This window comes from Mus musculus, chromosome 16, assembly GCF_000001635.26.
Source record: "Mus musculus strain C57BL/6J chromosome 16, GRCm38.p6 C57BL/6J".
Taxonomy (NCBI): Eukaryota; Metazoa; Chordata; class Mammalia; order Rodentia; family Muridae; genus Mus; species Mus musculus.
The window spans coordinates 97,445,044-97,469,342 of NC_000082.6; the positions used below are offsets into that span (position 1 = coordinate 97,445,044).

At 46.6% G+C, this 24,299-nt stretch overlaps 1 pseudogene across 1 annotated transcript; it reads right to left on the reverse strand.

The window, feature by feature from the left end:
* Positions 1–1,991: 1,991 nt before the first annotated feature.
* Mx1 (MX dynamin-like GTPase 1) lies at positions 1,992–17,863 on the reverse strand (annotated as a pseudogene). Its single transcript, NR_003520.1, has 9 exons — positions 17,656–17,863; positions 15,713–15,903; positions 12,257–12,449; positions 11,179–11,316; positions 10,446–10,600; positions 10,047–10,185; positions 6,432–6,508; positions 5,325–5,582; positions 1,992–3,329 (listed from the first exon to the last, which is right to left on the reverse strand). The product of NR_003520.1 is annotated as an MX dynamin-like GTPase 1, transcript variant 2 (transcript).
* Between the last annotated feature and the right edge of the window lie 6,436 nt (positions 17,864–24,299).

Sequence of the window (24,299 nt, forward strand, 5' to 3'; positions counted from 1 at the left end):
TGACATAGAACATAAAGATGAAGGTTTCCAGTCTAACATATACAAACTGTATGTCAATGAACAAAATGTAGTCAGCCTATCTGAGCTTCAGACTAGAAGTCCTACTGATCTCGGAGAATCACTGGAGACAAAAGTACAGTTACATCAGTGTCCATCTTGTAAAGCCAGTGAGTCCATCGGGCTTGCTTACAGAACACAAGTGAGTGAGTCCCAGGAATGTGGGTGACCCCCAGACAGCAGCAGCACCTCAAAATCCAACCCCATCACAAATTGCAGTCTCAGAGAAGCTACATCGTGAAGACCCTTTCACTAAGTAGCGACGCTAGTGTCTTCCAAGGCCACTTGTAGCTGGGGAAGGGAGACATAGCTAGAGTCCCCGGTGAGGGTCTCCTGATCCTCTCTGTGGAGTGTAATACTTATATTACATTGCCATCACTTGGCTCCTGCCATGGTGTGCTGCTTTAGTGACCATGGCTATAGGGAAGAGGCCAACATGGAGTCTTGCTATAAGAGGTTACAAGAGCTATAAGCTGCCATACAACAAAGGTCTGGCTAATTCCATCTTCTTCAGACAAGTGTAACCTCAGACAGCCTGCCAACCTGCCGAGGAGCAGAGAAACTAGGTAGGACTTCCAGGAGAACCACACATAGACTGTGCCCTGCCTTGACACACAGTTTGAGCTGGTTGTGTTTTAGGGTTTTTCTTTGCAGCTCAGGTGCACACTGGCTGGGGGGGGGGGGAGGGAGTCTGACCCTTCAGATTAGTGACAGCACAGTTACATAATCTTAAATTGTGTTTTTCAATGGCCCTGACCTAGAACTAGATATGTATCATTTGCTGAAAACAGAAAATACAGAGGCCTTCTAAAATGAATAAGCATTTATTGGTATTGGTTGATAAACAATGATGTTGTAGTACTATTTGTTGTCTGGGTCAGTTGGGATTGTTTGGAGCAGATCAGAGCCTGTAACTTGGTCCCTTGTAAAACTCTGTTAAAGATTTCTGTAAACCAGCATCTTATTCCTTCAACATATGATGTTTTTTGTGCTGTTCGATAAATACAAAGGCAAGTCCTTTATCAGTGGCAGGCACACAGACATAAAGACAGATTCACAAGGCAGTCTAAAGGCAGGACAGAATCATACTCCCAAAACGGACAGACAGAAGACAGAAGACATGGGAATCATGAGGTGAAGAATTTCAATCAGGACTTGCTCTCTGTTAAATGACTCTAGGGGGAAGGGCTTTTCTTTCCTTAATGTGACACAAATGCATTATGGGTGATTCTTAATCACTAATGTGTTTAATCCTAGCACAGGGCCACATTGGAGCTCCCTATTAATTTGAGAATGTCAGGGCTGCTTACCAGGTTGGGCTGATGTGAGGTGCTATGGAAGCTGAGAGTGACATGTCCCTGTCTTGACTGCTCCTCTGGGGACCCAACTTTCACATGACTCCTAGAAGGGCCTCACCTGGCCTTCCCCTCCCACAGAGTCCTTGAGGCCCACCACATTGACCTCTCTATTGGGTTCTACATCTTTAGGCAGCCCAAGACTAAGCCCAGCATCTATGCTCATAAGCTTCTTCCCAAAGTTCATACTACTTCATGATGTCAGAGATGCTACCTTAAAAGTGGTACCCTGTTGTCCTGGGAACTTGGACAGGAAAGATGGACCTGGTTTTTCACATAGGAGAACCCAAAGTGGCTGTTCTTGGCATCTGTCAGCATATGTGTTCTGCTTAAATAGGACATTTAACATTTCTTTATGGATTCTCAGCCTATACTGGTAGCTAAGAACAGATGAGTATCACCACTATTTTGTCTGTTCACACTGACTACCCTGTAGTCCCTTGGAAACACTTGATCTATCTCCTTGTTCTACCTCCCCTATCAGGAAGGGTGGACTCAGTGCACCTTCCTCTGCCCCTACCTGTTCCCCTTCTTGTGGGGTTCAGCCCCTCCCGCAAATAAAAGAAAAATCATGCAAGTGTCACTTAGCAAGAATTTTATTGGAAGCGCTAAAGTGGAAACGTCCAGTTTCCTTGGAAAGTTAGTTATATCAAATGATGTTTTGCTGGGGTACACAGGTGAAATGATGTCTTGCTGAAGCAAACACATGAAAGAATGTTTCCCTGAAGCAGACACAGCTGAAAGGATGCTTTCATATGACATTGCAAATACATGAAAGGACCCATGATGAAGGAGTATAAATATGACCTCACAAACAGTTGGAGATGAGCAACGGAGCCTTGGCTTGGTTTGCTCTGTCTAGCTATTCTTTACTATCAACATGCATGGAATGGTTTGCCTTACATAGCATGGTTGAGCTCCACTTGTGGTAACACTGACATTGAGAGAAACTCACCTAAGAACTACTTGTGAGGTTCCTGCAGCAGTTTGTTGCTTCTGCAGCCTCACCTCAGGCTAGATGGCAAGCTTTCATCAAGATTGAACTTCAGCTGCTGATTCATTCTTGGTTTCTGCCTGTGGAAAGGACTGGACTATAGCTGCTGGTTGTATGTGGTGTCTGCCTGCCTAGAGGACTGGTCTGCAGCTGCTGAGTCATACTTGGTGTTTGTTATGGGACTGAACTGCTGCCAAGGAAGACTGAGCTTGCCCCCAAAGAACTATTGCTGAACAGGTCCACTTCCTCCATAGCCTAATAACTTTTCTCTTCCACTACCTCTGATGGGTGGTGGGCTAAAAGAGAGGTGGAATCCTTGTTAAAATTTTTGCAAAAAAAAATGTATGCCTACGAAGAGCTGTCCTACCAGGACCCTGTGGCACCTCTCGCACTGCTTCCAGACAGGACAGTACAAAACCAGAAGCCGACCCTTCTGAGGTGCTCAGCCAGTACATCCTCCTGACAAAGAAAAGACAGGAGCAGGATCCTGAGAGGTGCCATCCTCCTAGGCTTTGAGAGGGTCATGTCTTCCTGCTGAAGTAGAATGACTCTCCATAGCTCCTCTCTCCTCATCTCCTCAGAGTTTACAAAGGGCTTGCTTGCTTCCACAGTCTAAAGGCAACGTTCTGACATAAGGTTAGCAGCTAAAGGATCATTGCACAGCGACCAGGAAAGCCACATAGCTAGCCTGGTTAATCGGAGAATTTGGCAAGCTTCTGCCGAGCCTCATCCAGCCTTAAAAGCCGCCTCTTCAGGAACTTCTTCTTCTCTCTGGTGTCACTCTGCTCCTCCAGGAACCAGCTGCACTTACTGGTGTCCTGTAAAAGCTGAAGCATCGTTTTCTCTATTTCCTCCCCAAATGTTTTCAGGATGAAGTACTGGATAATCAGAGGGATCTGTCTCCCAATATTCCGTCTGCACTCCTGGAAGTAAGAGACAGGTCACAAGGGGTTGAAAGTAGAAAGAAAGATCTCCTATGAGTCCCAGAAGGGTCCAGATTTCCAAGGATGGATATCCCAACAGATGCATGATTCTAGCCCAGTCTCAACCCCCATGAGCAGACAGACAGAGCATGACCTAGACAGGCATCACATTGTTGGAATCTGCCTACTAGCTTCCCTGAACATCAAGTAGATGGGCCTTCAATAGAAAAGGCTAAAATGAGCTCGAAGGTAGTCTACAGATAGCCCAACTCTATTTGCAAATGGCAGGTCTCTCTGCTGATGGCATCTGTCTTCATAAAGCCTCAGACTTCTCAGCAGCAGGAAGCAGAGTTATACAAAGCCCCAGGCAGAGCTCTTAATTAGCTACCTGAGGGAAGTCAGTCTCCAACTGGGGGGTTGGGGGGGGAGGGGAAGGATTCTCTCCCAGCTCCACAGTATACCCAACTCTCCCTGTTCTGCGACAGGGTAGTGTCTTAAATACTCAGTACTCATGTGATGGTTCTGCAAGGAAGGTAATTCTCTGAGACTCAGTTTCCTTCCCTGGGATGCAGATACCATAACCTCTGGAGATGGTTAAGCCAACTCACCTTATCAAAAGATGGAGTAAAAGGAAGTTAGGCAGATTATAAGTGCCTAGTTGACAGTTTAAGGACACATTGCAAGACTATGTGCAGCATAAGTATATTTTAGGACCAAAGACCACTGAAATGTGGCTCATCTCCATATGAAAATGGGAAAGAGAGATTAGTGATGCAGGGAATGAGCATCTCAGACACCCAGATATGGACACCTCTAGGAGAGGCAGGGCCACAGCTGGGAAGAAGGACTGATACCTGTAGACACAAACCCCTGACTTCTGCTACAACATGCAGAGACCTTTTCATTATGTTTGAAGAAATGAGCCCATCAGGAAGGACAGGTGCTCTGTGATGTGATTATACTGGTAAGAGATTCCTGGAGTGGTCAGACTCCCAGATACTAAAAATGTGGCAGCTGGGGGTGGAGAAAACTGGAGTCAATATTTAATGGAGACAATGTTGTTTGTGGCAAATGAAATGTCCTGGAAGGCCATAGTGCTAATGTAAAGGTTCTTAATGTCTCTAAGTTGTGACGCCAAACAGTGGTTGAGTTGGAAAGGCTTCTGTTGTACATGCTTTACCAGAATTAAAGCAAAGAAGGTAAGAAAGCTATAGGGTCCTAGAAAGCCAACCTGCGTGGCACACTAGACAAACAAAAGCTACCCTGAGAGGACCACACTGGCCCTGACATACTGAAAAGCTACCAACCAAGCAACACAGCACCTAGTGTGCAGGGCAGAGGTACACATAGCCACAGAGCCTTTCACAATGTGCAACAGAATATCCTCCAAGGATACATGCCAATACCCGAGCCTGCTTGATGCTGAAAACTAAGATGTCCAGGTAGGTTAGAGGTGTAGTGAAAGTCTGAAGCACTTAGGAGTCTGAAGCAGGAGGACACCCCCCCCCCCCAGGAATCTGGGGCCACCCTAAACTATGCAAGTGAGTTCCAAACCTGCCTGAGCCATAGAAAGAGACCTTGCCTTAAAAAAAAAATTCTTAATTTTTAAATTACCACTCTGAGGTAGCTTAAGAGGGACAAGAAGACCTTAGGCACTATGCTAAAAATCCCAGAAAGGCAAAGTCTGCTTAAAATAAAACAAACACAGTTTGGGGAAATAGCCCTCCCACTACTGAGCTAGGTCTCTCTAGGGCTCATACTGTTGAGTGAGTTATGGAGACTGCCAGCTGGCCCTGGGAGATAACACCCCTTGCCCCTGCTTGTGGCCAAGGTCTTGGATAGTCAGTTGTGAAGCCTGACATTCCCAGTGAGGAAGGAATCCCCCGGCCTCAGGAATCTGCTGTGACTAACTTACACACATACCCCTATATGGAAAGGCACCCCGAAGGAAAGGGAATGGGCTGGGAGCCCAGCTGGGAGCATTCCTGCATTTACCTGGTAGTAGGCTTTCAGGTGCTGGGTCATCTCAGTGGTAGTCAACCCCTTTTGAGGAAACTGAGAGTTATTTTGAAAGGTAGCAGGGTTTATTAATGCCTTGGTCTTCTCTTTCTCAGCTTCCTTCTCTCTGATCGTCTTCAAGGTTTCCTTGTAAACCTGGTCCTGGCAGTAGACAATCTGTTCCATCTGGAAGTGAAGTCGGATCAGGTTTTCAGCTTCCTTTTCTTGGTTTAATCTTATTTCTTTAATTTTGGACTGCAGGGAGAGAAATACAGTCAACAAACTTCAAGAAAGGTTAACAGAGAGTAAGAACACAGGCTGCTCGATGCATCCATGAAAATCAGACCAACCAGCAAGACCAAACACAGGTATCACCTGGGAACAGCCCCAGGACCCCCTTGATCAGCTTCTTTATACTATTCTACTGGCTAAGGGTAGGAACCAGGGGACACCCGAGCCAGAAGTGAGTCTCCCCTCAGCTGCGAGACTCAGTCTCTAATGTCAACCTGATTGAATTTAGAAACACTCAGGGAACTAGTCTCTTAGTATGACAATGTTTCCAGGGAGGTTTAAATGAGATGGGAAGACCCGCCCTCTTAGGGCAACACTATCCCATGGATTGGAGTTCTAGAGTAAGTAAAAAGGACAAAGAGCTGAGTGTAGGATTCAGCCTTCTCTGGCATCACAGACTATAAGCCAGAGCAAACCCTCTGTCAGGCTCTTCTTGCTATGCACTCAGCCATAAGTAAACATCTCTCAAGGAACATCAAGAACGGCAAACAGGTCCATCCCACTTTTATTATATTTCATGTTCCTGTGGAGTGTTCAGAGTAAGGGCCCCTTTCTCTGCATGGAAAATGCTTCTGCCTGACAAGGCTTTCTGGACCTGCGGTCTCTGAATTCATCCCCTCCTCTCTTTCTGTTCTCAAACCCGTTTTAACCAGAAGGCCTGTTGTTACATTGTCTTGAAAACACAAACATATATTTGAGCCTTCACTTCTCTTAACAGACACAAGAAAGTTGGAAAGGTCTCAAACCAAGAAATCTGGTTCCATGTCATGCTTATTTATTATTCTCTTAAAAATAAAATGTATTTGGATTTACCTTAGCAGTACAGCAGAGGTTTAAAAAATCACCAAAATCATTTGATAAAATCTTTACGAAGGCAGTTTGGACCATCTCTGATGAAAGAGAAAAAAAAGTTCAATATTGACAAGACCATCTATACTCTGTATAGACTGGAAAGGAAAGTAATGTTAATGTGGCTAAAAAACAGCTTTCTTCTTATTCTCTCTCTGTGTTTTCCTTTTCCCCTTGTGAAGACAGAGGGGGGTGTGCTCTGTGGCTCAGCAGCTACGCAAGTATCTGAAATCTCTCTACCTCTTGTCATGGCTTATGCCCTGTATCCTAACCAGCTTTCAAGGATATTTTTAACAAATTAAAAATACAGCACTTCCTGGTAAAAACCTGCTGCCTCCATCTCATTCCTGCCTGTGAGCCCTAAGTGCCTGGTCATCTGCATGAGCCCTAAGTGCCTGGTCATCTGCATGAAATGAACCCAAGAGTTACTAACAGAAATTAGAAAGTGAACTTTAGTTCCTTTCCTCTAGAGAATTTAGTTCTGTCTGTGAAAGTTGTCACAGAAGTGACTAAAGCCTCTATGTCATGCAGGATAGTTGTAGACACAGTCACCTGGCAGAACCACAGGATGCTCTGGGAGAACCACAATCTAACATAGATACCTCAGCCACAGTACACAGAGCACACCCTGCAACACCTGCTAATGGCTGCCAGCTGACCTACTCTGAGGGTCACCACTCTTTGTTATCCATGGGAGGGTCCTTTGTAATTTCCTCCTGATACACATCGTCAGTGAAGCTTGCTCCCAAGTTCTGTGATCACCAACTCTACGGAGAGGGTTGCAAGAATTCAGAGGGCCAGCTAAGAGAACTGTTGGCTTTGATGGTAATGCTGTAATGAGGGACACTCTCTTGGGACTTAAGGGCTCTGCATCAACTCCAGGTAGTCAGTAGTGCAGGAAGTAGGTGAAGTTCAAGGGGGCTTCGGCTGGACAGTAAAGTGAACTGGCGCTGAGCCCAAGAGAACTAAGGCATTTTGAGATGCAAACTCCACCAAGCCAGAGAAGAATGAACATGGCTTCTATCTGAAGAACCCATCCTGAACTCAAGCTCCCATGATCAACCCCAGAGTGAAGTGATCACAGTCATGTCACCAAGAACTCAGAGTGACAGCAGTAGGAACCAGCATAAAACATTCTGATGCTGGAGTCACCAATTCCCAAACACAACATGTCTGTGCAAAAGGAATATCTACTAGCTTGGGTGCCCAGGACAGTCCCAGTCCCAGTTTAGCCTGAGGAACACACAGCCACCCCTGCTTACACAGATGTGGGAGGTGAGCTCCTCAGTCAGTCTCTCTGCCAGGCAGGGCACTGTGGCCTTCCCATCTTCCAGAAGAATGCTAAGGGAACAGAAGAGAGGGTCCTATCAAACCTGGCCAGAAAACAAGTCTGCAGCCTGCTGCGGGGGAGATCGGGACAGTTTGGGTACTATCAGTGAAAGGGATATCTTAAGATTGGTGCTCATGGAGTACTTAGAAGTGGGTTTGTGCTGGGTAGTGGTGGCGCACACCTTTAATCCCAGCACATGGGAGGCAGAGGCAGGCAGATTTCTGAGTTCAAGGCCAGCCTGGTCTACAGAGTTAGTTCCAGGATAGCCAGAGCTATACAGAGAAACCCTGTCTTTAAAAACAAAACAAAACAAAAAGTGGTTTGCAGGATGATGCAGGGGAATCGGCTTGGATAGTTCCACAATGGGCTACAATGATCCCCCTCAGCTCATGTAATAATCAGCAAAATCTGTTCTCCACAAAACACATGTACACTACAGTTATGTTAGAGCACACACATCCCCATCCATGTGTGGTACACATAAACACACACACAAGTATACAACACATCCTTCCATGTGTTATATGTGAGTAAACATAGTATAATTTAATACATGTATACCTTTCCATATAGGCTACACATAGGTACACACACACGTAATACACAATATACAAAATATACATAATGCATATAGATCCCAGTCTTCATACACTGACATACATGCCTGCGCATGCATGTGATAGGAAATGATAGGGAAATGGATGGAGACACAACCTGGCCCAAGAAAGGGCATAAGCCATCAGCTACAGATGGAAGGAAGCCACACTGTTCCCATGGATCCAAAATCTGTGTTCATGAGGACTGTTATCACTCCTGAACTTATAAGGTACAGGGAGAGAGTGCTCCTCCATGAGTAACAGCACATTCCTACTGGAATTAATGCGCTGGTCAATTGGTAAGAGATGGCAAGATGGCTCACTAGGTAGAGGTGCCTCCCTGCAGCCCTTACTGTCTCAGTTCAATCCTGGCTCCACCTTAGTTCACCAAGAAGAAAACCAATTCCACAAGTTGTCCTTTGATTTCCACGTTTTCCATGGCATTCTCTCTCTCTCTCTCTCTCTCTCTCTCTCTCTCTCTCTCTCACTCTCCCCACAAACACACACACACACACACACAATGTCAGGCCTGTTCTTGACCAGCAATTCCAGCAATTTTAACTGCATGGGACAGCATAACAGAGGCACCTGAAGTATGAGTGATCCTTGAAGAAGACTTGCTCTTTCTGAAAAGCCTCAGTCAGGCTCAGCTGCTCTTGGATGTCCTGCTGACCTCTGCACTTGACTATCATGTAGCCCTTCTTCAGAGGATACACCAGGTTCCGCATCACATCCAAGACCTTGCCTTCAGCACCTCTGTCCACCAGATCAGGCTTGGTCAAGACCCCTGTAGATCAGCCATTGAGATCAGAGGACACACACAGTCCTAGGGCAGTGAGAAACATCACTCTCACTGGCCACCAGCAGCACAAGGCTTCTTCCCATCTGTGCTAGTTTTATATCAACTTGACAAAAGCTACTGTCATCTGAGAGGAGAGAAGCTCAATAAGAAAATGTTTCCATAAGTCTGTAGGGCATTTTTCTTAACTAGTGATCAATGGAAATGAGCCCAGCTCATTGTGGGTGGTGCCATCCCTGAACTGGTGGTCCTGGATTCTACAAGAAAGCAGGAAACCAGAAAGCAGCACCCTTCCATGGCCTATGCATCAGCTCAGCTCGAGGTTCCTGTCCTATTTGAGTTGCTGCCCTGACTTCACTGTGATAGACTGTTACCTGGAAGTGTAAACTGAAATACATCCTTTCTTCCCCAACTTGCTTTTGGTCATGGTATTTCATCACAACAATAGCAATCTGAACTAAGACACCATCTTTGGCTGAGGCAGACAGTGTCACTAGACAAGGTGCAAACCCACCCACAGAGACTTGTGTATGTGGCTTTGGGAAGACAGTGATGCCCCCTCTATCAGCTGCAGACTCCTGAGCACCTCTCCATGGCCACCACCCAGACAACAGTTGTTGATTCTTCACTCTGCCATGGAATTTACCATGGCTCCTGGCCCAATGAGTCTCAGCAGATATTATTTCCTCCCTGTGCTTGTCCACCTCTGGCTCCTCAGACCTCTTCTACCAGGGAGATGAGATGAGGGGACTCCCTGTCTCTGCCCTCATTTGGATCCTGAGCTTGGTATATCTGGATCCAGGAGATGTATCTCACTTGTATCACACACCACTGTCATCTACCACTCTTCTTACCTATGGTCCTATCCCCTTCAGGGTCCACCTCCTGAGCCATGCTCAGAGCCTCTGTGGTAGCAATGTCCACATTGCTGGGGACTACCACCAGGTTGATGGTCTCTTGTTTTTGGATGTATGTCTTGATAAGTCTCTTGATCTGTAATAAATTAGATGGTGATTCTTAATTATGGAGACATGATCCAGAGAGAAATGGTCCTGACTATCCACTTGCTTCAAGGTTCAGGCCCAGGCCTCCATGGACTGCATCCATCTGTCTCCCTGTCTCCATCAAACATGTGGTAAAGCCTGGCTATCCAGTATTACCCCCAACTCCATAAGGTCTCTCTTAGACATAGCCCTGGAAATACTCCAGCATCCCTGTAGCCTAGTGTGTCAGAGTAGGGTCTAAAGTCTCACCTGGCGTCCTATGTCTGCAGGCTGGTTGCCTACAGCCACCCTGGTAATTCCAGGCAGGTCAATGAGAGTCAGGTCTGGGACATTTGGGGAGCTGACATCCAGGCTAATGAGCTTATCACTGATCCCCAGGCCTACCCCAGCAATGAAGTTCTGACCTGGAAAGGAGGAAAAAGATAGCCTAGTCCAGCTTGGTGGGGTAGGATAAGGAGACAAGAGGGCAGATGGAGGGGATCTTATTCCAGAGAATTCTGGAAAAGCATGTCTTGGCTATGCAGTAACCCCACAGGCTCCTGCACTGAAAAGTTAGGTTGGTCCTCAGCTGGTCATATTTTGAGCTTCTAGACACTTTAGGAGGTGGGACTACACTAGAGAAAGTAGGTTATTGGGGACAAGTCCATATGTCTTATTTCTGGTCCCTTCTGTGGCATTCTATTTCCTGTCTGCTCCACTTGTTCTTGTCACAATAGTGCTCTTCCCAGGATCATAGGAAAGGTGACCATGGACACAACCCTCTGAATCCAGGATAGAATGTAAATCCTCCTGTAGGGCATTCTGAGAGGAATTGTGCCACAGCCACAGAGAAGGAATTCGAAGCCTCTTCTGTGCAGGGGTCCTAGGTGACAGCAGCTATGAAGGGAGCAAGGTCCTGACAGAAAGACTCAGCATTTCTCCACTGACTCAAGACACAGTGTTGACAGACAGTCAGAGGAGAAGGGAGAAACAGGATACTGACCCTTGTTAATGGCCTCTTCCACCTCTGAAGGATCAGAGAGCTCCACTTCAATGTCATCATAGGAGACTTTGCCTCTCCACTCCTCTCCTTCTTTCAGCTTCCTCAATTTCAGCACCAGAGGGCATCTGGTAACAATACCTATAAGACAAGGTCCATGTTAATCCAGTGTTCTGCTACACACACCAATATGGGGCCACACCTTCACACTCTCATCTAAAGAGATGCTGAGAATGGAAACATCTGGCCTCACTCTGATGCTGCCTGTCCAGGGTGACCTCAGGTCTCTATTTTGGGAACAAGTACCCAGGTCATGGATATATATATATTTGGGGTAAAAGCTACCAATTCATTTAGGCTAATAGCTAAGGAACCCTTAGGAGGGTTCTTCCTAGTGTGGCACTCTCAGCTCCATAGGGACCTTGGTAGAACCTTTAACATACCTGACATGTCCTACTAGCTTACACATTCTGGTCATTGTGTCCCTCAGGTCACTTCATCATGCCTCGTATTATGATTTCCTTTCAACTCTTGTCTTGTCTATGGCATTTCACCTGAGTTCCTGAACCAGTTGGTACCCTAGGTACCCAGTAACTGCCTTAGCCATATAATTTATACAGCAACACTAACCTGGACACCAGACTCTTCTCTGAAGGGAGCAGTCACCTCAAAGGAAGGGGTTTGGGAACTGACCCACTCAGTCAGAGCTCCTGCAAACTCAGATTTCATGTGACTCTCAAAATGTACAATGGGAGAGTGTGATGACTGAAAGCTGCCCCACCCTCAGCACATGTGATCGGCCCCAACACTTGGAGTGACTCTGATGGATACAGAGCCCAAAAAGAGGTAATGTAGGCTGATGGAGGGCTTCAGAAGTTGTAAGGGTGGAACCCAAGTGATTGACCCTGAACCTGGTGCCCTTGTGAGAGGAGGAAGAAGCTATAAGACTGAACCACAAGCCAAAAAGTAAGAGCACCTTGACCTTTATTTTGCTATGTCTCCAAACTGGGAAGGGACCTGTTTCTACCCTTGAAGTTCCTGGGCCCATAGCCTAGCAAAGCAATAGGCACTGATCTCTCACCACTGCCTCTGGGGAGGGCCACTCCAGACAGTGCTTCCAGCACAGAGCTCTTCCCAGAACTCTGGTCCCCAATGACAGCGATGGCAGGCAGGGCCAGGTCCTGCTCCACACCCAGAGCCCTCAGGGTGTCGATGAGGTCAATACAGGGCCGCACCTTCTCCTCATAGTGCCTGCACAGATTATTCACAGAATCCTAGATGAGGGGAAAGCAAGAGTGAGGTCATGCTCCACTGGAAATGCTCCAGCAATAACCACTGAGTTCATTCCCTTGATAGGGCACTTAAAGAGAGACCACTATCCCTACAAAACACGACACAGATGAGAGAACAGAGAGTTGGTGTACTGGCTGGTTTTGTGTGTCAACTTGACACTGAAAGAAAATAAAACTTGAGACCTGTGATTCATGTAATTTATGTCAAATAGCCCAAAGAGTTTTTTGTGAGCTTTGAAACCTGGAGCTGAGAACATAGCAGAACAGGCCAGACATGCCCAGGCAGGCCAGTCATTAAGACATTCCTGAGGCTGCTTAGCCATAAAGATAAAGAGAATGACATGCCAGACTGGCCCGGTGCCTCCCTATCTCCCGCCCTTCTGACCTAAGTTAAATGTTAACAGTCTGCTGATGTTTAAATGAACCAATCATATGAAACTGCGCCAATTCCTCCCCCAGCCCCTTTTCTATAAAAACCCCTAGCTTCCAAGCCTCGTGGTCGAATCCACTGTCTCCTGTGTGAGATATGTTTCGACCCGGAGCTCTGCCGTTAAACTACCTCGTGTTTTTACATCAAGGCGTTCTATTCTGTTCGTGATTCTTGGGTGCACGCCGAATCGGGAGTTGAGTGGGGGTTTCCCCACTAGGTTCTTTCAACACAAGCTGGAGTTATCACAGAGAAAGGAGCTTCAGTTGAGGAAATGCCTCCACGAGATCCAGTTGTAAGGCATTTTCTCAATTAGTGATTAAGGGGGGAGGTCCCCTTGTGGATGGTACCATCCCTGGGCTGGTAGTCTTGGTTCTATAAGAAAGCAAGCTGAGCAAGCCAGGAGAAGCAAGCCAGTAAATAGCATCCCTCCATAGCCTCTGCATCAGCTCCTGCTTCCTGGCCTGCTTCAGTTTCAGTCCTGACTTCCTTTGGTGATGAACAGCAATGTGGAAGTATAAGCTGAGTAAACCCTTTCCTCCCCAACTTGCTTCTTGGTCATGATGTTTGTGCAGGAATAGAAACCCTAAGACAGTTGGAGAGTTTAGTAACAAAGCCAAAATGTGACAGCCAGTTTGGGATCCAAACTATTGCCTACTCTTAATTTTTCCTCTCTGTGCTGCTTTCATGAAATTACACATATAATGATTAAATATACACAGTTTTTTTCAGATATACAAACCCAAACAAATTCAGCCCCAGCACACCAGCACTGCAGGAACTGTGAAAGGCATTCTGTGTGCAAAGGGAAAATGACATGAGAAAAATCCTGAATTCATACAGTACACTGAATACCACACGTGGTGACTGCTTTAGTTTTTTTTTTTTTATGAATTTACCATCCTTAAGTGATACCTAAACACAAACAACAGCAATGCATTGTGGGGGTTTGACCATGACAGATAGAAGCTGACAACACATGGAATCATATTGCTATTAATTATACCTCCTACACATTAAGTGGTATTGTGTCATTTAGAGGTTCTATATCCCTATCAAGTTAAAGACGTACAGTATAAACACCAAAAAAGCAAACAGTCAACAGAGAGCATGAACTGCATTCACAAAATATAGTGTTTAAGTAGGGTGGTGGTGTCAGTGGTGGCACATACCTTTAATCCCAGCCACAGCACTTGAGAGGCAGAGGCAGGTAGATCTCTCTGGGATTAAGGCCACCCTGGTCTACAGAGCGAATTTCAGGGCATCCAGGGCTACACAGTATCAAAAAACAAGCAAACAAACTAACTAACTAACTATAGATAGATAGATAGATAGATAGATAGATAGATAGATAGATAGATAGATAGATACATACATACATACATACATACATACATAAATCTTGTTTAATCAAAAAGGTAAAGAATATCAGGAAAAGGGGGAAATAGAAACTTAACACAGAAAGCAGGCAACACTGTGTTCTCAACCAACAACAGCACATCATTTTAAATATAAATGGCTTAAATTCTGCTCCTACAGGTAAAATGTTTCTGAAAGAACCACAAAGAGGGAGGATGGCAGCATCTAGTCCTAAGATGTTGAAAAACTGCAGCAAGAGAGTATGGTATTTCACAAAAAAGAACAGGCCATTAATGGAGCAGACTACATCGCCCTGAAAGTCCCCACATGAAACGGGTATAGACAAGGTGCAAAGGCAATATGAAGGAAGTAAAGACTTTCTGTTGGGCAAAACTGTTGTATACTTAAGAGAAAAAGAATCACACCTCTAAGTCATAAAAATGAATTCATGACCAATCACAGACTTTAGTGGAAAAGTCATAAAACTGTCTTATTTATTACTGCAATGATAAAACACCAACCAAAAGCAACTTGGAGATGAAGGGGGTTACTGAAGCTTACAACTCTCAGATCATGTTCTATCACTAAGTCAGGGCAGGAACTCAAGACAGAAACCTTGAGGTAGAAACTGAAGCAGAGGCCGTGTTGAAGTTCTGCTTACTTGTTCACCTGCTTTCTTACAGAACCCTGGACCACTAGCCCAAAGGGTTGCACTGCCCACAGAGAGCTGGGCTCTCCCACATCAGTCATCAGTCAAAAAAGTTCACCACAAGCTTGCCACAGGCCTCTGATGGGGCATTTTCTCAATTGAATTCAGTCTTCTCAGATGATTCTAGTTTGTGTCAAGTTGACTTCAAATTAGCTAGCACAGCCCTGCTTTCATAGATCCAAGGCAAAATTAATAAAAGAACTTATCAATAAATACAACTTCATGATAATTAAACACTTGCTCGAAAAAAATTCAAAGAGAAGCCACAGTCAAAGAGTAAATATTTATAAAACATCTATCTGAGCAAAGATTTGTACCTGAATATATAATAAGCATTCAACATTCAACAATAAAGAAAATTTATCACATGGCTTCTCCAGGGAGGGAATATCACAATAAGAACTCACAGGGAAGGCTGGAGAGTGAACCATGCAAGGAAGGAATAATATATCACACCCAGGACTCTGCCAGTCCCTAGTAACCCCCTAGTTTCCAAGACCATGATGGCAACTAACAACATTCAGTGAAGGAGAAAGATGGGCTGTTGTTCTCACCTTGGCCCAAGCAAAGTAAGCAGCTGACCAAGATCTCCATCTTGCCTCAGAAACTCAAGAAAGCCACTCCATCAGAGAAGGAACAGTCTTTATTCCTCTCTAGCATTCCACATGCACTCATAACTGTAGGCCCCACCCTCTTCTCAGGTGGACACAGCTCATATCCTGTAGAGAGTGACTTTAAATAGCAGCTCACCATTGTCTGGCTCTCCTCAGAGGTATCAGGATGTTTACTTGGTATCCAGTGACTGGATGAAGAAATCAGCTCTTTCCTTCTGACGTTCTTAAGAACTCATCTTTGTATGTTTTCCAGGAGGATTCCAGTTGGATATAACAGGTTTGATTCAGAAGAATCTGGAAGCCTTGCCACTGGGGTCAGGCACTTGACTAAGAAACATATGGGAGACACCAATATCTGAAACTGCCTCACCTTCTCTGTCCATCCCAGGGGTCTGTGCTTCCTGCAGTACCCATCATTCCCTCTTCTAGAAGAGGAGGATGCATTCTGTGTATGCATTGGGAGGGTGATCACAAAAGAGGAGTGATTCTAAAGCCACTCACAGAGTCTGTCACTCTAGAAATTTCCTTCAGACACAACTCTTACCTCCCCTGCCTTTGAAATGCCTCCTATTTCCAGAAGATCTCAGGCTCTAGAATGAAGACTCCTTTGACCCTCATCTGTTGTCCCATGGCTGCTTTAGTTGGTCTTATGACACCATTAGGTCCCCAGGGCTTGTGACCCATGACAAAGGGTTACATGTGGCCAGTCTACAACACGATTTGGGGGCATCTTGTTTGTTTTTGATTCTCTGCTGTGAAGCACTGGGTTCTGTCTGCAAACTACAAGTGTGTGCAACTCTGATGAGTCACCTCTGAGACATAATGGATCCCATAGGCAAAGCAACCTCAAGGGTCATACCTACTTCTGCCTACTCAGTGCCCAGGAAGCCAGCTACACTTTCAATCTAAAGTGAGCTTCTCTAGCCATCTAGATCTTGTTCCAATCAAGGGGAAGAGACCCTGGCTTCAGCACGACACCATTTGTGGTGAACACACAGGGCCTGCATTTCTGCAGCTTCTCCTAATTCTTTCCCTCTGCAGATCTCATTGCACAGAGACCATCAGGGCACCCCCACAGCATTTCATGCAGGTCTCTGCCTCATTTAAAGGTCAGGGTCCAGCACATCACAAGCATGCTGGGTTCTAGACATCCTGCTCAGGCAGGCTTGTGCCAATTCCTGCTGTACTTGGAGGTGGTTTGCTATGCTTCCACTCTACAGTAGACAGTGGGCATTTGCCAATGGTACTCTTGTGCCATATACCATCTATTCTGGACAAAGCTCCCCCTGGCAGGACTCCTCTGTTGGGAATAAATCCTTAGCACAGTGAGAAACAGAACCAGCATGAGGGTAGAATCCAGTTCCTTTCACTGTCAGGACCCCTAAACACCCACTACCATGCCTGTCCAGAATCTGAGATGCTAAGAGTGGGAGCCTTCCCAGGTCCATCAGGGTGTTAAAGTGGCCACAGAGAGGCTCAAAAGCCACTTTCCTCTCCAGGGTTCCTGCCCTCCATGGCCCCTGCAGTTGAGCCTTTGAGAATGGAAGGTCTGAGGGACACCTGCACTCTGAGCAGAGGTAGGTCTTCAGACCACCCAGAGCATGTCCTGTCTAGGGACCAGGAAGTCCCTGGACAGATGCATTTCTCTACACAGATCCTCTGCCAGCCTTCCCAGCAGGGTCCCCAAAGCAGGCTCCTGTCTGCACTTCAAAGCCTGCTCCTGGGTCACCTGGCTTCCCTTAACAAGAGATCTCCATCTGATTTCTCATGGACACCTGGAACTTCTTATCTACTAGGCCTTAGCCCCAGATCCAGGAGGCCCTGGAACCCCATCCTCTCCTGTTGCCTCCTAGCAGAGATAATTGCGGTTTGGGGAGCAATTTCAGACTGCCCCCACAATCAGCAGCTGGGTGGAGCACTGTGTCTAGCCTAGAAGCTCCACCTGTGCTGACAATGACCCCTTTATTTTAATAGCACCCAGAAATGTCCCACAGTGCCCTCCCCCCAGGATCCACAAGGAATCCAGAGGCATCCTTGCCCTGAGCTATGGGGTGTCCTCTAGGCCTGGGTGATACTCACCAGTCTCCTGCTTAGTGACAGAGTGCTTGGCTTTCTGGGCTCCAGTGTCTTTAAACAGTGCTGGCTTCACTCCTTCCCAGGGAGAATCAAAGCTTAAAGAGATTGCCTGAGTTCACCCATGTCTACAAAGAACCCTTAGAAGGTATCCTCTATCCCTGCACAGAATCCTGTGCAATACTCACCACTCCAGGCTTGAAGAGAGAGTGTGCAGCTGCCAGGGCTCAGACCTCTTTAAATAGTGCTGGCTCCACCCCTTCCAGAGGAGAATTGAAACCGTGAAAAAGCCTGAGCTTGCTGTGCCCACACCCCCACCACATATGAAAGGAGCTCAGAAACGAAACTCACCCTGAGGGGCCTTGGCTTGGTACTGAGGTTGGGAAATCGATATTGTAGGCTCAGCCCACCAAGACACATGCAGTATGGACACCAGTTCAGATGGCTGCCTGCTTTCCCAGGACCCTTCCAGCTCTGTGCTGAGCCTTCAGCCTGACCTCCTCTCAGTTGAACACAACCTAGACTAACTTTCTCTTTTCACTGGATTCTTCCAGCTACACTAGGAAGGGTCAGAGACAAACCATACCAGAATCACTGAGGAGCCCTGCCAGCCCTTCTGGGTCCCTTGTGACTACAGGTTTAGAGGTCTGAGCACACTGCTACTGCAGGGCTGGTGGGGGTGAGAAGTGCTGGCCTTCTGGGGCCTGCTGCACCTTGCCCTTCTCTCCAGAGGAGAGCCCTGCTCTGCAGAGAACATCCCCCAGCTCAGGGAAGTCAGTGTCTGTCCTCCTCAGAGCCCTTAGACTTGCTTGCTGCAGCCCTTTCCCTGGGCTGCCTGACCTGGGAACTGGCGGGACAGACACCAGGCTGCTCTTCTGACCCTGTCATGCGGTCTTGACCTCTGCCCTAAGGTTGTCTGTGCCCAGCGCTGTTGTGCCTAGGCTGCTGGTTCTGGTGTAGAACCAAGCATGGTTTCTGTGGCTCAAGAAGGCTTGGAGAATGGGGAAGGCAGACTCAGTGACCTCCACATCTCCAAGTACTGAGCTAAGCCCTTCTCTTCTCCTCCATCCTCTTCTTCCACTCCCTTTTGCATTTCCCAGTCACCTCAGACTCTGGTTTCCGTTTCATTTCTCTTTGGCTCTTAGAAATTCAATTCAGTGTTATGCTGAGAAATAGAATATCATGCAGGACTCAGGCCAAAAAAAAAGAGTCGGGGAAATAGATCCAGGATCAGAGGGTAGTAGTTTAGAAAGGTAATAGTAATACCTGGAGTGAGGGACAAATGAGTGACCAGAGAGCAGGGCTGGGAGGAGACTCTGGAAAGGATGTGTTGAGGAAAAGGAACCCTGGATATAGGGAAAGAACTGGGCTGGACTGGGATCAGTGGGTGATAGACTTGGGGTTGACAGAGTGAGGACCTTGCATGCTCACTGACATCCTAGAGAAGCCTACAAGCTGTTTTACTGACACCTAGCTTGAAAGAACTGCAGAGCAGCCCCAGCCTCCACCTTGGAAGCTCGGTCTTAGTCTGTGCTGAGGTGACATGCTGCAAGGAGATCTGACTTAAACCCCAGGGTAAGAGACCAGGATACACAGGCCACAGAGAAAAGATGGGGCCCAAGCCCTGGCTACTGGTATCACCCTGAGGTAGGCTGGGATTTTGGTTCTGAGAGCCAGTAGAGATGGGTCTTACATATGGTGCCCACTCTGGCCAGTCTGCTTGCTCTTCAGAGCTCCTAACCTGTTTTTCCTTCCTTTCTTTCTGCTTCTCCTATGAGGACCATTCTGTTTTCCATGTCTTGGATGCTGCATCTGAAAACAGGTGCCACTTCAGTCCCCAGCATAGCCAGCACCACCACCTGTCCTGCCTTCCTTCCAAAGTGAGGCCTCAGGTGCTTAAAAGGGATTCTGGGGGTCAGTGATATGACTCAGCAAGTAAAGACATTTGCTACACCAGCCCTGCCAACCTAAGTATGGCCCCCGAGGCCACATGGTGGAAGGACAAAGCAGTATCCCAAAGTCTTCTCTCACACATGCCCCTTGTCTATCTCTAGACACAGGACAAAGAGGGTCCTTTAGCTAGTGACTGCCAAGCACAAGAGACTGGAAAACAGCACCAGGTGGGGCAGTGAGGGTGAATTAAGATGCCTATCCCTCAATTCCTCATCCTCCTCCTTGGGTCAGGGTCTCACAGTATAGCTCAGGCTGACCTGAAATTCCCATTGTAGAACAGGCCGGCCTCAAACTCACTGCAATCTTCCTGTCTCAGCTTCCTAGTTAGCTCACTCTCTGCCTCATGATCATAGATGAAGGCATGAGCTCTCAACTGTTCTTTTACTCTACCATCATGGCCTGAAACTATGTCAAGTTAAACACTTTCTTTTATACATTGCCTTGGTCAAGGTGTGTTGCCACAGCAATAGAAAAGAAGCCAAGATACTAGCTAAGACTATGTCCCAGACTGGGAACTGAATCTCCAGCTCTCTCTATGTGCACTGGGCCATGCTGACTACAAAGGTACATGGTTCCCTGCAACCAGGAACTGCCAAAATGAAGATAACCCAAACCTTCAGAAAGGGGAATGGATGTGATTGTCTCCATGGCAGCAGCCACCTTTAAGGCCACCTGTCCTTGGGCAGATCTACAACTGGCTGGCAAACAATCCCAGCAATATACATCTATGGGGTCTTGGACACATCTCACCTCTACGTCATCTTCATTTGCTTGAATTCCAGTGTCATATGCACAGTGCCTCTTGACATCTGCACAACAGCAGATGGTAAACACTGAAGTGGAAACTTACGGGTTCTTTGGAAAGTCAATTGTGTTGGATGGTGTTTTGCTGGAGCAAACACATGAAGGAGTGTTTTCCTGAAGGAGTCATAAGTGAAAGACTGAGGCAGACTCATGAAATGTTTCGCTGAAGCAGACACAGGAAAGAGGATGCTCTGCTAAAGCAAGCACTCAAAAGGACACATGATGAAGGATTCTTTGCTAACAACATGCAAGTATTGGTCCACCTTGCATTACATAGTTGAGCTCCATTTGGCAGGACTCTGTGGATTTGGGCTGATTAGATGCATAAGACGTGTGCTGAGGCAAGGACACATGATGTTTGGAGGGTATAAATAGGGCCTGGTGACATGATTGGAGACAGAGCTAGGTTTGCTTATAGAGCTAGCTGTGCAACGCTTGTGGGTCTTGCTTCTTCGCCGATATTTGCTTCCCTGAGAGGGGCACAGTGAAGAACTTCTCCTGGAGTCCATTCCTGGTCCCTCCTGCTGACTCAAGTCAAGGCTGAGGCCTGGCTATCTCTGCTAGGTTGTGCCACCACTGCTGATTCATGTTTGCTATCCTGACTCTATCAAACTGGACAGCTGATGAAGTGTTTTTGGGTGGATGGAGCTGCCACTGCTTGCTAACCTGTGAACTGAACTGCTGATTTTCAGACAACACAGATGGGAGTTGCTCCAGGGAACCTTTCTAGGTCAACTTCCCAGTATCCTTTTTTGTTTTTAAAACAAAGTTTTATTAGATATTTTCTTCATTTACATTCCAAGCCAGTATCCTTTCTTTCTCACTACCTCTAGTGAGTGGTGGGCTAAAAGGGCTGACAGCAACAAAGCTGTCATGAATCAGCCTGTCCTGGGTTGACTCCCAGAGAGAACTCAGCAGCCTCTGGGGCTCTGTCCCAATGTGCTGAGTGACCAGATGTGCAGGGCCGCTGCCCAGCTGCCTGACTCTTCCCAGCTCCAGTTGTTTATCATTTATTATCCATAGCAGCATTTTGTATTTGTGTAAACACTTTGTTTTATTTTGAGACAGTCTTCTTGTGTACCTTGAACTCACAGCAATCCCTGCCTCTATTTCCCAAGTACTGGAATTACAGGTGTGCATTTCAGTGCACAGCTATAAACACTATTTTAAAGCGATTTCACACAGAGATAAAATGTAGCAGAAAGTACAGAACTGTATATGCCATTTCTTCATCCAAGTGCCCACTCCTGTCCTCAGCAGAGAACCTTTAGCTAGCTCAGTGGTAAACCTATAACAGCACACTGTCACCTAGTGGTCACAATTGACGTTTCTACATCACAGTCTGCTCTCAGCTTTGAACAAATACATGATGACAAAGACCATCATTATAGTGGACACCATCACTGCCCTAAGCTCCAGGACAAGATCTACCATGATAGTATTGCTCAGAGCGCCATCAAATACCCAAACCCCAGGGTTCTGGCACTGTCTCCCTTCTCCCACCCTTGGTGATCCCCAATAGCTCTTCTGTCCCCCAAACTGTGCCTTTTTTTTTTTTTTCAGGAATGTTACATAATTCACTCAGCAACTTTGTGATAACCATACCAGTATGAGCTTTCTAGTAGTTTCTGCCTGACCTTGCTTCCTAGAGTTGATTCAGAGCTCAGGACAATCAGAGGCTAATGGCTGAGGTCCACAGCTGAGAATAGCCCTTTGATTAGAATTCTCTTGGTAAGGCAAATTTTGCCTTTGAGGAAAGATATATTACATAAGAAGTTGCTTTTTCGTCAAAAAAAAAAAAAAATGAGCCGATCAGCTTATAACAAAGGTTCCTGTTGGTTCCTTGAGATGCTGGCCCATCACTGTTGAGATTTTGTCTTTTGTAATGCTAAGGGAAGCCTGGGTTGAGGTTTTCCAGGGCTTGGAAAGAGAGGACCTCAAGGCCAAGGAGTGACTGGGCTGGAGTCCTACAGTCCTCTTCAAGACCACACTCCCAATATCCTAACTACCTCTTGCTAGGCCCACCTCTTAGGAGTTCTATAAGCTCCCATTACTGTCACTCTGGGAACAAGTCTCCACTACATGAGCCTTAGGGAATGATTAATAAGCAAACCATTGAAGCTGCTAAAATATGCTGCAGACAGACACAAGTCATGGCCAGTGAGTCCAGGCCTGAAATGGAAAGTCAGGTATAAGCACAGTAGGTGTGAGCACAGTAGGTGTGCCGTCTTTAGCTCACAGTTTTAGTCAGTAGAATAAAAGTAAACACAAGTACCAGATACAAACGTAAAGAAAGGAATCTAGCCAAGGTTACACTCAAAGGTGTGGCCCAGTTCTTTATCCTCTGGAGGGGTTCCAAGCACAGCAGAGACAGTGTTGTAAGAGCAGGTGCCCCCAGAGGCACAAGAGCCCCCGTCCCTGTTCAGTGCTGGGGCTGGACACTAGTGACATTCATCACAACACAAATGCAGCCGAGAGCCGGGTACCAGCTTATGCAACACGAGTGAATCTGCAGTCAATGCCTCAGAGTTTCTTCCCTGACAGTGTGGTCTGTGGGGGTTGACAAAGGGTCAGGTAGAAAGAGTTGCCATGGGAATAGGATAAAAGGCTGGGCATCTTTAAGCCAAAGACCTGAACCCTGCCTGGCTAGGCATGCCCTGAGCCTGTCACCTGACAATCAGAGGGGTCAGCATGCCTTAAAAGGAGATACGATGGAAATGCATTTCCTCCTTTCTTACCCGGAAGATCTGTGGGTACTTAGTGGTTAACAACGCCTACCAACTTGGTTAGTCCTGTAATCAGCTAAGAGACAAGCCTCTGGGCATGTCCATGAGGAAGTGTTTAGGTTAAGTAAATTGAAGAAGACAGGCACACCCAGAATAAGAGCAATACCTTTCCCTGGGCCAATATTCCAGACTGAGAAAAAGAAAGAGAGAGAGAGAGAGAGAGAGAGAGAGAGAGAGAGAGAGAGAGAGAGAGAGAGAGAGAGAGAGAGAGAGAGAGAGAGAAAAGAAAGTAAGCACTAATGGCCATCCCTCTGCTTCCTGACTTTGGATGTAACATGGCCAGCTGCAACCTCCAACCACCTTGACTTCCTTGTCATGATGGACTGTATTCCTAAAACTGAAAGCGAAACTCTTATGTTGCTTTAGTTAGTTCTTTAGTCACAATGAGACAAGTCACTATTATAGGTACCAAAGCCCAAAGGAGTCTGTACAATTGTGCTTAGGGCTTATTTGCACCCAACAGATTTGGGGTCCACAGCAAGATGTGCCCAAGACTGAGCACAGCTGAGCTGGGCTTTCACTGACATCCTGAGGCTAGAACCAGGCCCAGGGCTCCCACAAGGCTCCCATAGGTATCCCCTTGTACTGGCTGGCTTTGTGTCAACTTGACACAGCTTGAGTTATCACAGAGAAAGGAGCGTCAGTTGAGGAAATGCCTCCATGAGATCCAGCTGTAAGGCATTTTCTTAATTAGTGATGGGGTGGGGTTGGTGAGATCCCCTTGTGGATGGTACCATATCTGGGCTGGTAGTCTTGGGTTCTATAAAAAAGCAAGCTGAGCAAGCCAGGAGAAGCAAGCCAGTAAGCAGCACCCTGCCATGGCCTCTGCATCAGCTCCTGCTTCCTGACCTGCTTGAGTTCCTGTCCTGACTTCCTGTGGTGATGAACAGCAATGTGGAAAGTGTAAGCTGAATAAACCCTTTCCTCCCCAACTTGCTCCTTGGTCATGATGTTTGTGCAGGGATAGAAACCCTGACTAAGACACCCTTGCTTACAGGAGTATCAGTAGTTCTCTGCCTGTCTTCACGTGGTACTAACATGCAGGTCTGTGCCCAAACTGTCCCTGCTTATGAGGTCAGTAGCCATGCAAGAAGGACTGGCCCTACT